This window comes from Rhinopithecus roxellana, chromosome 4 (assembly GCF_007565055.1).
Source record: "Rhinopithecus roxellana isolate Shanxi Qingling chromosome 4, ASM756505v1, whole genome shotgun sequence".
In the NCBI taxonomy this organism is placed as follows: domain Eukaryota; kingdom Metazoa; phylum Chordata; class Mammalia; order Primates; family Cercopithecidae; genus Rhinopithecus; species Rhinopithecus roxellana.
The window spans coordinates 99,264,112-99,278,388 of record NC_044552.1 but is presented as its reverse complement, the minus strand read 5'-3'; positions in this window follow the sequence as shown (position 1 = coordinate 99,278,388).

Sequence of the window (14,277 nt, the reverse complement as noted above, 5' to 3'; positions counted from 1 at the left end):
CACCTCGGGGGCTGAGGCGGGAGGATTGCTTAAGCTTAGGAGTCTGAGGCTGTAGTGGGCTGTAATCGTATCTGTGAATAGCCAGTACACTCCAGCCTGGGTAACATAGTTAGACCTTGTATCTAAGAAAAAACAGAAACAAAACCCACACATGCCACTAGAGAAAATTGCAATTACTTAACTAGAAAAAATAACAAGAAAGTAAGAAAAGAACAAAGAATCTACAAAACAGCTAGAAAACAATTAACAAAATGACCATAGTAAGTCATTACCTATTAATAATTAGCTTGAATATAAATGAAATAAACACTTAAATAAAAAAATACAGAGTGACTGAATGGATTATAAAACAAGAGCCAACTATATTCAGTCTGCAAGAGACTTACTTCACCTATAAGGACAGACATAGCCTGCAAGTTAAGGAGTGGAAAAAGATACCTCAAAGAAAAGAAAACCATAACAAGGCAGGGGTAGCTGTACATATATAAAGCAGACGTTCAGTCAAAAACTATAAAAGAGATTAAAAAGGTCATTATATAATACTAAAGGGTTTAATTTAGCAAAAGGTTATAACAACTGTAAATATGTATGCACCTAACATCAATGTGCCTAAATACATAAAACAAATATTAATAGTTCTAAAGGGAGAGATATACTGCAATACAGTAATAATAGGGAACTTCAACACTCAACTTTCAGCAATAAACAGATCATTCAGAAAGAAAAGCAACAAAGAAACAGCAGACTTAAACTATTCCGTAGACCAAATGGATCTAACAGACATATACAGAACATTCCACACAATCACAGCACAATAAACATTCTTGTCAACTGCAGCAGAATAAACATTCTTCTAAACTGCACATGGAAGATTCTCCAGGATAGATTATATGTTAGACCACAAAACAAGTCTTAGACTATTTAAGAAGCCTGAAACAACATCAAGTATCTTTTCTGACCGTAATGATGTAAAACTAGAAAACAATAACAAGAAAAATTTTGGAAATTTCATAAATACATGGAAATCCAAACAATATGGACTTGAACAAGCAATGTGTAAATAAAGAAATTTTAAAATTTCTTAAGAGAAATGAAAATCAAAACACAACATACCAAAAGTTATGAGACACAGCAAAAGCAACTGTAAGAGGGAAGTTCATATTAATAAACTACAAAAAAAGAAAACATCAAATAAATGACCTCATGTTTCACTTCAAGGAACTAGAAAACCAAGAATAAAGTAAGCCCAAAGTTAGTAGAAGGAAGGAAACAATAAAGATCAGCATAGGCCGGGCACAGTGGCTCATGTCTGTAATCCTAGCATTTTGGGAGGCTGTGGCAGGCAGATCACTTCAGGCCGGGAGTTCCAGACCAGCCTGACCAACATGGTGAACCCCTGACTCTGCTAAAATACAGAAACTAGCTGGGTGTCATGGCACACTCCTGTAATCCCAGCTTCTCAGGAGGCTGAGGCATGAGAATCACTTGAACCCAAGAGACAGAGGTTGCAGTGAGCTGAGATCATGCCACTGCACTCTGGCCTAGGTAATAGAGCCAGACTCTGTCTCAAAGAAAAAAAAAAAAATTCAGAGCATAAATAAATGAAATAATGATTAAGGGAAAAAATAGAAAAGATTAAGATTAACAAAACTAAGAGTTGGGTTTTTGAAGAAATAATCAAAACTGACAAACCTTTAGTTAGACTAAGAAAAACAGAGAGAAAACTCAGAGAAATAAAATCAAAAATGAAAAAAGAAGACATTACAACAGACCCAATAGAAATACAAAAGATCATAAGAGACTATTATGAACTATTATATGCCAACAAATGTGATAACCTAAAAGAAATGGATACATTCCTGGGCACATACAGCATACTAAGATTTAATTACAAAGAAATAGAAAATCTGAACAGATCAATATTACTGATTGAATCAGTATTAAAAACTTTCCCAGCAAAGAAAAGCTCAGGACATGATGGCTGCACTGGCGAATTCTACCAAACATTTAAAGAACTGTACCAATTCTTCTCAAACTCTTCCAAAAAAAGGAATGCTTCCAAACTCATTTTACAAGGCTAGCATGACCCTAATACCAAAGCCAGACAAGGACACTACATAAAAATAAAACTTCAGACTAATATCCCTGATGAACATAGATGCAAAAATCTTCAACAAAATACTAACAAGCCAAATTCAACAGCACATTAAAAAAATCATTCATCATAATCAAGTGGGACCTTCCCAAGGATGCAAGAGTGGTTCCATATACACAAATCAACAAATGTAATACATTACATGAACAGAACAAAGGACAAAAATCATATGACAATTTCAATAGGTGTAGAAAAGGCATTTGACAGAATTTAACATCCTTTTATGATGAAAACTCTCAACAAATTATATACAGAAAACATGCACCTCAACACAGTAAAGACCATATATGAAACTCACAGGTAACATTATACTCAATGGAGAAAAGTTGAAAGCTTTTCCTCTAATATATTGAACAAGAGAAGGATGTCCATTCTTGCCACTTCCAGTCAACGTTGTATTAGAAGTCCTAGCTAGATCAGTTAAGGAAGAGAAAAAACTAAAAGTCATTAAAATAGGAAAATAAGTGTTAAATTGTCTCTGTTTGCAAAGGTATGATCTTATACATAGAAAACCCCGAAAGATGCCACCAAAAAACCATTAGAACTAAAAATCAAATTCAGTAAAGCTGCAGGATACAAAATCAACAGACAAAAATTAGTAGCATTTCAATACACTTGCAGTGAACTATCTGAAAAAATAACCAAGAAAATAATCTCATTTACAATAACTACAAAAAATCCACTTAGGAATACATTTCGCCAAAGAGATGAAAGATCTCTACATTAAAAACTATAATAATATTGATGAAAGAAATGGAAAAAGACACAAATAAATGTAAAGATACTCCATGTTCATGAGTTGGAGGAATTAATATTGCTAAGATGTCCGTACTACCCAAAGTGATCTATAAATTCAATGCAATTTCTATCAAAATACCAATGACACTCTTTACAGAAATAGAAAAAAAGATCCTAAAATGTGTAGAACCACAAAAGACCCTCAATAGCCAACACAGCCTTGAGCAAGAAAAACAAAGCTGGAGGCATCATACCACTAGACTTTAAAATTTACTATACTACAAAGCTAGAGTAACCAAATCAGTATAGTGCTATCATCAAAATGCATATAGACCAATGCAGCAGGATAGAGAACCCAAATGGAAATCCACACATGTGTAGCCAACTGATTTTCGACAAAAGTAAGGGACAGTCTGTTTAATAAATGGTTTTGGGAAATTTGGATATACACTCATAGAAGAATAAAACTGAAGCCTTATTTTACATCACACACAAAAGTCAACCCAAAATGGATTAAAGACTTAAATGTAAGACCTGAAACTACGAAATTACTAGAAGAAAACATTGGGGAAAAATTTCATGACATTGGTCTGGGCAATAATTTTCTGGAAATGACCCTAAAAGAACAGGCAATAAAAGCAAAAAAAAAAAAAAAAAAAAAAAAGAATAATGAAATCACATCAAACTAAAAAGCTTTTGCATAGCAAAGGAAACAATCAACAGAATGAAGAGACCTCCCCTTAATCTGGAGGATGACTCTATTTTTATGTTAATAAAAATAAATTATGAAAGAATATTAAAATATAAGGTGTACCCTGGTAAATTGTTAGGGAAGGTTTATCTACAGCACATATATCCCCATGTTAAATTTATTTGACCCTTCATTTTCTTCTTCCCCAACATATCCCATGCCCTCTACTTAACCTCCCACATATATAGTGGTACTAGACCAATGACAAGTCGGTAGGAAAGGTATCCTGGAAGAATTTGGGCTCTAAAGGCCTATGTGCAATGTTCACAAGCTAGAAAAGAATACCAACATCCTCTGGATTATTGCCTGTGTGGTGGCCTTCATTTTCAAGATGTTTTATAAACATTGGCTATTGAGTCGACCACTTTCTACAACTATAACAATGTCCTCTTAAAGACTACTTATTTTGCAAATGTGGAGTATTCATTCACTTTTAAAAATTGTTATTATTATTAGTCTCACAAGAATGTCACCATCTGATGGCACCAATAATAATATAAGACATAACAGCAGATAGAGGGGCTTTTTTTGGTAGTGTTTTGATAGTTTAGAAGAAGCCATAATAAGAAGGCAAGATTCTGCTTCTATCAGTATACAAGAGCTGCACAATTACTCAGTGAACATTTGTCTGTTCAATGCACTGTGTCAATCCTGATGTTGTTTTATTGTCCCATGAGGCATATTGTTGGGTCTCAAGCGTGGAAAAAAACTAGGAGAATATTAAACCCTGAATATGAAGAATGGACACTCACCATGTGCTCAGCAGCCTGGAAATCATTATTTAATATTAAGTTATTAGGTGATTACTGAGCCAAAAGAACATAATATCCATCATGTAAATATTCAGTCACGGACACTGTGCCCCAACACTTATTAACCCCAAGCTGAACATTGAATGGCATGCGTCCAAAACCAAACATGTTCAAACAGACAAGTATTTTGTCTTTAAAAAGCAGGACCATTCAGTCGGTAGTACATCTTGGTACTACAAATGAGAGGGCACTTTTTCTTGAACAATATTAAACACTCTAGCCAGTAAAAGTGAGATCTGGGGATGAAGCAGATAGTGTGGTGGGAAAGGGAGAGCTTTTAATGGCTACCCATGAAGTTCACATTTTGTTCTGCCTCTATTTGAACAAACATTCTCAAGGTGCAGCACAATTCCACGTGCAGAGGGCTGGCGGTTATACTTTGCAAGTCATTCAAGAGTTTAGAAAAGGAATTCTCCTCTTTATAATGTTGTGTATAACCCGTAGTTGACTTTTGTATAATTCTCTGGTTTATCTGTTCATCTTAGCATTTTCAAAAATGAATTCATGACTCTATAATGCAGCTTTTGTAGGTCTTTGAGTTTTATAAAGTTGGCCTGACAACCTTTTATATATAGTAGCCCACAGAGAGTAAAGACATTTTTTTTTGTTTTATCAGTCTTCCAGTGGCTCTGAGGGAGTTCCTGTCACATAAAAATTGACTTTGTTGCTTCAAATGCTGTACAGCCCCTAAATGACCAGTTTTGGGAAGACTTTTTGCTCCCATTTCCCACACCCAGTGCTTGTCGTCCTTTTCAAGTCCTGGTATATTGTTTAGCATGGGAAAGATGCCCATTAAAGGATTGTTGAATTAATACATGATAAAATAAATCGTTGTATAATATCAATCAGAGTACGTGTTTCTGGGCGAGTCTTGAAGCTTAGATTGTGAAACTTAAATAATTTGGTCAGTGTAATCATTTCCAGAGCAACCGAAACCATTTAATTCTTCTGATCTTGGCTTTTTGTGGGAGTGGGGGCAGAGTACATGAGTAGAGTACCAGAGGGAGCTGTTTTTATAATTGTGTTCTTTTACTCTTATAAGGAAGCCACTGCATAAATGTGAATCTCGTAGGGGCAACATATGTTTCTAGAAAACAAGCAACAACATGTGAGCTAGCAGGAGAGAGAAGCCATGAGAATGTTCATTTCTCATGGAATGAGTTGATTAGCAGGCACAGTTAGCGGCTCAACTTTGACTTGGTTCTCACACGTTTTCTGGGGAAGAGACTCCTGTCTCTGAAATATAGTCCTAGATCCCTGCTGCCTTGTCCCTTGAAGACAACTCATTTCTTGTAGTCTGTGGTCAAATTCCTGTGGCATTTTGTCCTGCCTTCTGACCAAGGCTGTCTCTTGAGGCTTTCAGCTGGATCTCCTAGGACTGGCTGCCTCCTATTGGTTTTGCTGAGTACATTCCACTCATCACCCTCTGCCCAGAAGATTAGTCCTTTACCTGCTGGCCAGTTGTGATCTTTCTAGATAGTAAATTGGCCATGATAGGAGATACCAACCATTTCAGGAAGAAGTTACATTGTCACTATCTACCTAATTTGGGAAGTAAATCCCACTTGCCATAAGCAAATCAGTACTCTGTCTACTATGCTACATCACCTGGCCACAGTCACTGGACCTTGCATCTGCTGCTGGGCCTGCCATCTCTCACTTGGTGGCAGATACTTAGGGGGTCATAGTGAAAAGAGTGCTCGCCTCTTCAGGCCCATTTGTATCCTGTCAATCACTCAGCAGAGCAGGGGTGTTGCATTATGTGTTAGGTCTCTCCTTCAAATCTTTCAGGAGACCATAATGACACTACCACTTTCTGGAGACCAGTCTTCCAAAAGCAGTCAGGAGAGAGGAGAATGTAAATGAAAAGTTCCTGGATGCCTAGAAATAAATGACCAATTGAAGAACCAACGGCCTAAATGTTACAAAAACACTGCAGAGTAAAAGGAGGAATTTCCTGACCAGTGGCCAATGTCTCTAAATGGTAGATCTTTAGATGTGAGCCCAGAAGTAAGTAGTACAGATAGGAGAGAAGCAGGGTGAAAATGAAAATAAATCAATGGAAATGAGCAGTAAAGGCTGCAGCAATGTCAGTCGGAAATAGCGATAGAGACAGTGGGCAGGGCCCTTCTGAACATGGGTAGAAAGAAGGCTAATGCAGGAAGAAGGGGAGTTAGGTGCAACTTGGACGTATTTGAGGATAGGGCTAGGACCATCTGTTAACTACAGATGGTCCCTGGCTTTTTCCAACTTTACGATGGATTTATCAGGGTATTAAATGCATTTTTCACTTTCAATATTTTCCACTTACAACGGGTTTATTTGGATGTAACCCCATCATAAGTTGAGGAGCATCCGTACATAGAAAAAGTTGAAAACATATCTCTACATCACAACATAGAGAAAAATAAACTCTAAATGAACCAAGGACTTTAATGTTAACCGACAAACTTTAAAATTTTTGGAAAAAATACAGGATAAAATTTTATGAAAATTTGAAATTTCAGTGTATGAGAGGATTTCTTCACCAAGTTACAAAAAATGTGCAACCCTAATAGGAAAAGATTCATAAGTTTGACTCCATTAAAAGTAAGAACTTTTTTTTCTAGAAAGACACCAAACAGGGGAGTGAAGAGATAAGCACCAACTGGAAGAAAGTATTTGCAGCACATATAAATAAAGATGCTATTCAAAATCTTTAATAACAAGTATAGTGTAGGCATCATTAATTAAAATGGACACCAATGGTCGGGCGCAGTGGCTCACACCTGTCATCCCAGCACTTTGGGAGGCCAAGGTGGGCAGATCACTTGAGGTCAGGCATCCGAGACCAGCCTGGCCAACATGAAACCCTGTCTCCACTAAAAATATGGAAATTGCAGTTCATTGGCTGTAAACATTTTGTTTGTTTTACAAAATATTTCCTTGATCCAAACAAGCAAATAAGCATATAATGTCACTTAAAACAATCTGATTTGCATTATTCGATAAAGTATATCCCTTTTATCTATAGTTTTCCTTACAACTAACATTTTTCATTATAACTTTGTTTATAATTTGATACTTACCTTTTAATAATTTGTTTAAAATTTTTCTTCCTATATTTTGAATAAGAAAAACAATTTTTAGTCTTGTGTATTGAGTGATTTCAATGTATAGATACATCCATATAACAATTTTTATGGAAAATTCACCTTTATAAATATTTGTAAAAGTTTAACACATTTGTTCACAACTAACATTATTTTTAATTTAATTTAATTTAAATTTCTACTCTTGAATATTTTATTACTTTTATGAGATACTCTAGAGGTTGGATTATTTTCAATTAATTGGGTAAATCTATTACAATTTGTAATTAGTTTTAATACTCAGGTAAGTTTATTTTCCAACAATGACATTTTTAATCTTTCTGTATTCAAACATGTAATAAGTGAGCATAATATAAAATGCTTGAAGTACAAATTGATTTAAGTGTAAAATTAACAGAGCACCTATCTTTTAAAATAAGTTTTTAAACCTGTAAGGTAATTTTTTGAATTATTATTAATCAAATAAAAATATACAGACCCATGCTTAGAACGATATCCTCCTTGTGATAATGTTTTCTCACCTCACAATAAATAGGTAAAGAAAAATAAGGCTGCTCGTATTGCTCTAATAAACTAATATGTTTTAATTTTATATTTGATCCAGGTTGGAAAGAAAGTTTGCAGTGTTCTCAATATTTGAATACATTTATTTTACATTTCTATAAAGTATCACTTTTTTTTCCTCTTTTTTTTGAGACAGAGTCTCGCTGTGTCACCAGGCTTGAGTGCAGTGGTGCAATCTCGGCTCACTGCAACCTGTGTCTTCCAGGTTCAAGCAATTCTCCTGTCTCCTCCTCCCGAGTAGCTGGGACTACAGGTGTGTGCCACCATGCCCAGCTAATTTTTGTATTTTTAGTAGAGACAGGGTTTCACCATGTTGACCAGGATGGTATCGATCTCTTGACCTTGTGATCCACCTGCCTCAGCCTCCCAAAGCGCTGGGATTGCAGGCGTGAGCCACCATGCCCAACCAAAATATCAGTTTAATACTCTGTAACTGATTACAATTTTGCAATGTACTAAAAGCATACTACGGCATGAAATATTACCATTTTAGTTTACATACGATTTTCTTTTTACATTTGTAAGACATAGGCCTTATGTAAGACACAACAATAATGCAGTGTCATTGTTGTATTTCTTTTTGCTATGTTTTTATGATGAAAAGGCAGTGATCATTGTGTTCTCTATTTTCCATTACCAGACAGGTAATTTTACTCCTGTGTTAAAGCATTATGCCTTTTCCAGAAGTGTTGAAAAACTGTCATGTTGTACATGCATTTCATACTTACTAAGTCTGGCATTTGGAAACTCTAGAAAATACTGCAAGTGAGGCTATTATCAAACACAGAATCAATTCTGTATAGAAACGAATTGAGATCTGGGACAAGTGAAAGGAAGAATACCTACTGTATGGAAATTAAAATAGCCTCTGAAATACTCAACAGTGAAAAAGCTCAAATTACACTCCAAGGCAGAAATATCACAAATGGCTCCTGACTCACAAAGAAAATCAATCCAGGAAGATGTGCTGATTTACATTGCTGATATGCCTGAAAAATGGGCATAGGAAGAACACAGCTTTCAAAACACAGAAAAGCGGGTGAATAATTAGATTTGTACTAGGAGATACATAATGCAGAAAGAGCCCTTCAGAATGAGTACCATACAAAAAGGATGTGGGACCACAGTGAAGACCAGGGCGGGCGCTTTGCCTGTCTCAACCTGAGAGCTGCTCCAAGAAGGGTCCGGTGAAAATGATGGTTTAAGAAGAATGCATTAAGGTCCATAATGGGTACCCAGAGGTGATCATAAACTTGCAAAGAAAGTCTGTCACTTAGTGCTATCTTATTACAGTCTCTATGCTAGGTGTTATGTAATTTCCCATTTCTCTAACAGATGGAAAAGGCACACTTTGATGTACCTCTTATTAATTTCACTGGCTTTTGAATTGTCTGAACTGTGGAGACCTACTGCAATGCATCAGCCTGTTCATTACAGCTCTTGTCTACTCAGTTTTTGGAGAATGAATGAAATAGCCTAGAAATTGAAATATGAGCTATAGTTAAGTACATGAGGATGGTTTTTCTGCACCAGCAAATGTGCAGGGACACATATGCAGTGTGCTGCGATTCCAGGGAAGGATGAAATTGGGTGCACCCCCTACATTTTTGGAAGGCACACATCCATCCCTATCCTAAACAGCCTGTAATGACATTTATATCACCCTTTACATCTCTCTTTTTTCTTTTCTTTTTCCTTCTGTCTTCGATAAAGATGGAAGGCTGAGAGGTGATGGGAATCAGAGTGAGCGAAGATTGTCAACATTTTCTACACAGCCTCTCTCTCTCTGTCACACATACAAATAAACACACACAAACTGTCATGAGTAGATCAAAAGCCAAGGCCCTGACCTCGACTTAAAAGCCAGGGCCAAGGCTAAGAAGTGCCCACACTTTAGGAAAGTGAAGCTAAGTCCCACATCCATGGACCATGTCCTCATAGCATGATAAAGACAAATCTGTATTTTCTGACTTGGTTCAAGTCCTAGCTCCACCAGCTGTTTGGCCTTAGATAAATTGCTTAATCTCACTAAGCCTTACTTTCCTCGCGTACAAATGACTGAATAGCCAGCATCACTGCAGGGTCTCTCAACCTCAGCACTGTTGATATTTGGGGCCTGGTAATTTCTTTGTCATGGAGCTGTCCTGTGCATTGTAGGATATTTAGCCATACCCCCTGGCTTTTACCCCCTACATGCCAGTAACATCCCCTCCCATCCCCAGTGTGACATCAAAAACTATCTTCAGGCATTGCTTCATATCATTCATATGAACTATCTTCATATCATTCAGGATGTATCCTGGGTGACAACATCGCCCCTGGTTGAGAATCACTTTTCTATTATTTTGATAAGTGCCAAGAGATTTTCTAAAATCTCTTTGACTGTTAATTGTATCAATTCTTTCCAACACAGAGATGGGTACTATCATTACCTGCATTTCACAGAGGCAGACACTGAAGCACAGTAACATTAAGTACCTTCCTGGAGGTTACATAGCTTTAGGAGGCTGAGCTTGGACAGCAAACCAGACATCAGGCTCCAAGTGAGTACTTTTTACCTCTGTAGCCTGAGATGATCACAGCACTAGGCTCATATCACTGATCTGAATATTCAATGACTCAGCGACTGTAGAGGCTACCACTACTGTGGCTGTTGTCACTATCAAAAGCACAGCTTATCCCTTCTGCAAGGCAAGGCTTTATCTATGAATCTCAGAGCCAGCTGCTGCCCTGCCACACCCCCAGTCTGTGCCTCAGGAGAAGCGAGGAGGCAGCATTTCTGTTGGACTTCCCTCTTCATCTGCTGATTCCCACTTCAGGCCAGTCCTCCATCTCATTTCCTCACTATTTGATTCCAAGGTTCAGGGGAATCACAAGAAACTTCACATTCAGAAAGAGGGGATACTCAATATAGAACCAGTGCTTCCCAAACTTGGCTGCATGTGGGGAGCCTGGGGAGCTCGGCAATACTGACTGGTGCTCAGAACCCTGACCCAGAGATTCTGCTTTAACTGGATTACAGTGAGGCCTGGGTAGGGGGATTTTAAAAAGCCTCCCAGATTGTTCTAACATGCAGCCCGATGTTTTGAACCATTGACCTGAGCTATCTTTTCTGTACTAATCTATTTTCAGTACATGTGATTTTAATATCATTTACTGATTAAATTAAAGTGCTGTTTTATGTCACCAGGCGGTAACTAACTTGCAATTTACTTCATAAGCTATAATCACTTCATAATGGAAAGTGTGCAGAAAAAAATGAATGCAAGAGAGAAGAATTTAGTTTAGATTTGCTGTTTTCATGAATGCTGCCCAGAGGTTGATCCAATTACAGTTGAATAGACCTTGATCTCTGAACAGAAACTCAGTGACAGTAGACAGGGGAGTTTATCAGGCTAAATAAATAAATAAATAAAATAGAGTCTTTAAAGTCTAAAAATAAGTGATTGGCTAAATAATGTAAAGGTTATATTATGAAATGGTGCGCTTCCTTCCATAAAGGTCATTGTTCTGAAATATATATACTAATACAGAAAAATGATCACAATATGTTATCCAATGAAAAACTCGGGTTACAAAATTGTGTATACATGACCACCTGTTTCTTTGTAAAACAAAAATAAATATTCATAGGATGTATTTAGAAGGTTGTTCTCCAAAATGTTAACAGTGGTTGTTACTGGATAGTGGGATTAAAAGTCATTTTTCTCGTTTCTATCTCTTGATATCTTATAAATTTTCTACAATACTGATGTATGACTTGTGTAACACAAATATATAAAAAGAAATGTCAAGAAATTCAACTCTTCTAGTCAGGCATGGTGGCATGTGCCTGTAATCCCAGCTACTCAGGAGGCTGAGGCAGGAAGATCGCTTAAACCCAAGAGTTGGAGGTTGTAGTGTGCCATGATCATGCCTGTGAATAGCCACTGCATTCCAGCCTGAACATAATGAGATCCTATCTCTAAAAAGAAAAAAAGAAAAAAGAAATCCAACTCTCCTTGTTCTAATCTCATATTTATGGAAGCATTCTTCTAGTCTATAATCTGGCAGATTTAGCGGACCTATCCCAAAATGAAAAGGTTATTCTAGCTGGCTTAGGCATCTAGTCTCAGGTCAGTTAAAACCACTAGTATAGTTTTAAAAGTAAATTTCTGCTGCAGCCAAGGTCAGGCCTGCAAAAGTCAGTGGACCAAGGTCTAATTCCCCATGCTCCACAGTGAGGCCTCCCTGGGAAGCCACCTTGTAACAGCCAGATGGCCTTACCCTGTCTCCTCACACACAAGAGTATATGCATGGGATTTTGTGTATATGCTTTCATTTGGAGACTTGTCTCAGCCACTCTTCTCCTAGGTGGGCCATTTAAATATTCAGACAATTTCATTTTGATGTCAATTTTGAGCTGGACCTAGGATTTGCATTCCTATTTGAGAAAATAGTAAAAGCAGCTGAAGACACATTGCTAAAAGCATATGGAGACAATAAAAATATAGAAATCTAACTCCTGCATTCACAGTCTTTTATTTTGAAAGCAAGTGCCTAATAAAATCATATCACCAAAACAGAGCTTTGCATGTGATAAATATTTGATGCATGAGTAAATGAATGAGCCAACAAGCAAAGATAAACAAAAGCCATCCATGTAGAAGGAAAACGAATTTTACCTAGTGTGGGGTAGGCCCCTCAGTGAGCCAACCTTATCTTTCTGTGCTCTTTTAGATTCAGACTTTTTCACAGAGGAGTGACACACAGTTCCTGTGGTTAGAAGCAATTCACAGACTTCTAGTGCCACAGTTCATACGTTACAACACGTGAAAATATCTTCTGAATGAAAAGAAAATGAAGAAAAATCCTTTCTTTACAATATGTACTTTTGTGGGATTGTTATATCCTTTTAAGAAGCCATTTTTTTTTCGTCTGATACATATACCACGCCTAATTCTACGATAGCTTAGTCAACACATTCAGGAATTAGAAATATCTTCAGGAAATCATTTAGTTCATCTCTCAACCCCTATCACACTGCCCCTCCACCCCCATGTCTATAAAGAAAAACACCTAACCTTTTATAAACACAGGATTCTGATTGCATCATAAAGGCCTCCAAGGAAAGAGATCCTGTCACTTTTCTTAGTAACATTTTCCAAGGTTTTATTTATCAAAGTGAAATTAGAAATTATTAATTTGATCCCAGGTATTGGTGTTTATAATCATCATAATACATTATCATTCTATTGATAAACTAAAAATAATTTCCTTAATGTATTCTTTCTAATCTGAGTCAAATCTAAAATTAATCATCTATAATTATGAAATCTAATTTAATTAAAACTAACTGTTCACCATCTGGTCTTATTTGTACAAATTTAAGAATCTACCATTTCATAAGAAATTTCTCTATTTAACCAATTATGTTAAGCATCATTACTATGTAATTAATCTCAGTTCAAATTACATTTGTTGTCACTGGACAGAAAAGTAATTTATGTGATAAAAAAGCAGTTGACCAACTAATTACTCTGCCAATTGGGGTCTTTTATCTTAATGTTTCACCTTTTTATTTTTAAAAAAGGCATTTTGTTAGAAAACATTCTTTTTGAAATATGAGATTAGCTTTTATCATTGCAAAGTAAACATAAGAAGTAATATTTGGAATGAATCATCATTATGTTTTGTAGTTTCAAAACCTTTATCTAGATAAATTAGTAAGCAGGGAAATAAATTAGTGGTAAAAACAGGCCACAAATTTATTTTATTTTTTTTATTTTTTATTATACTTTAAGTTCTAGGGTACATGTGCATAATGTGCAGGTTTGTTACATATGTATATTTGTGCCATGTTGGTGTGCTGCACCCATCAACTCGTCAGCGCCCATCAATTCATCATTTATATCATGTATAACTCACCAGTGCAATCCCTCCCTCCTCCCCCCTCCCCATGATAGGCCCCGGTGTGTGATGTTCCCCTTCCCGAGTCCAAGTGATCTCATTGTTCAGTTCCCACCTATGAGTGAGAACATGCGGTGTTTGGTTTTCTCTTCTTGTGATAGTTTGCTAAGAATGATGGTTTCCAGCTGCATCCATGTCCCTACAAAGGACGCAAACTCATCCTTTTTTATGGCTGCATAGTATTCCATGGTGTATATGTGCCACATTTTCTTAATC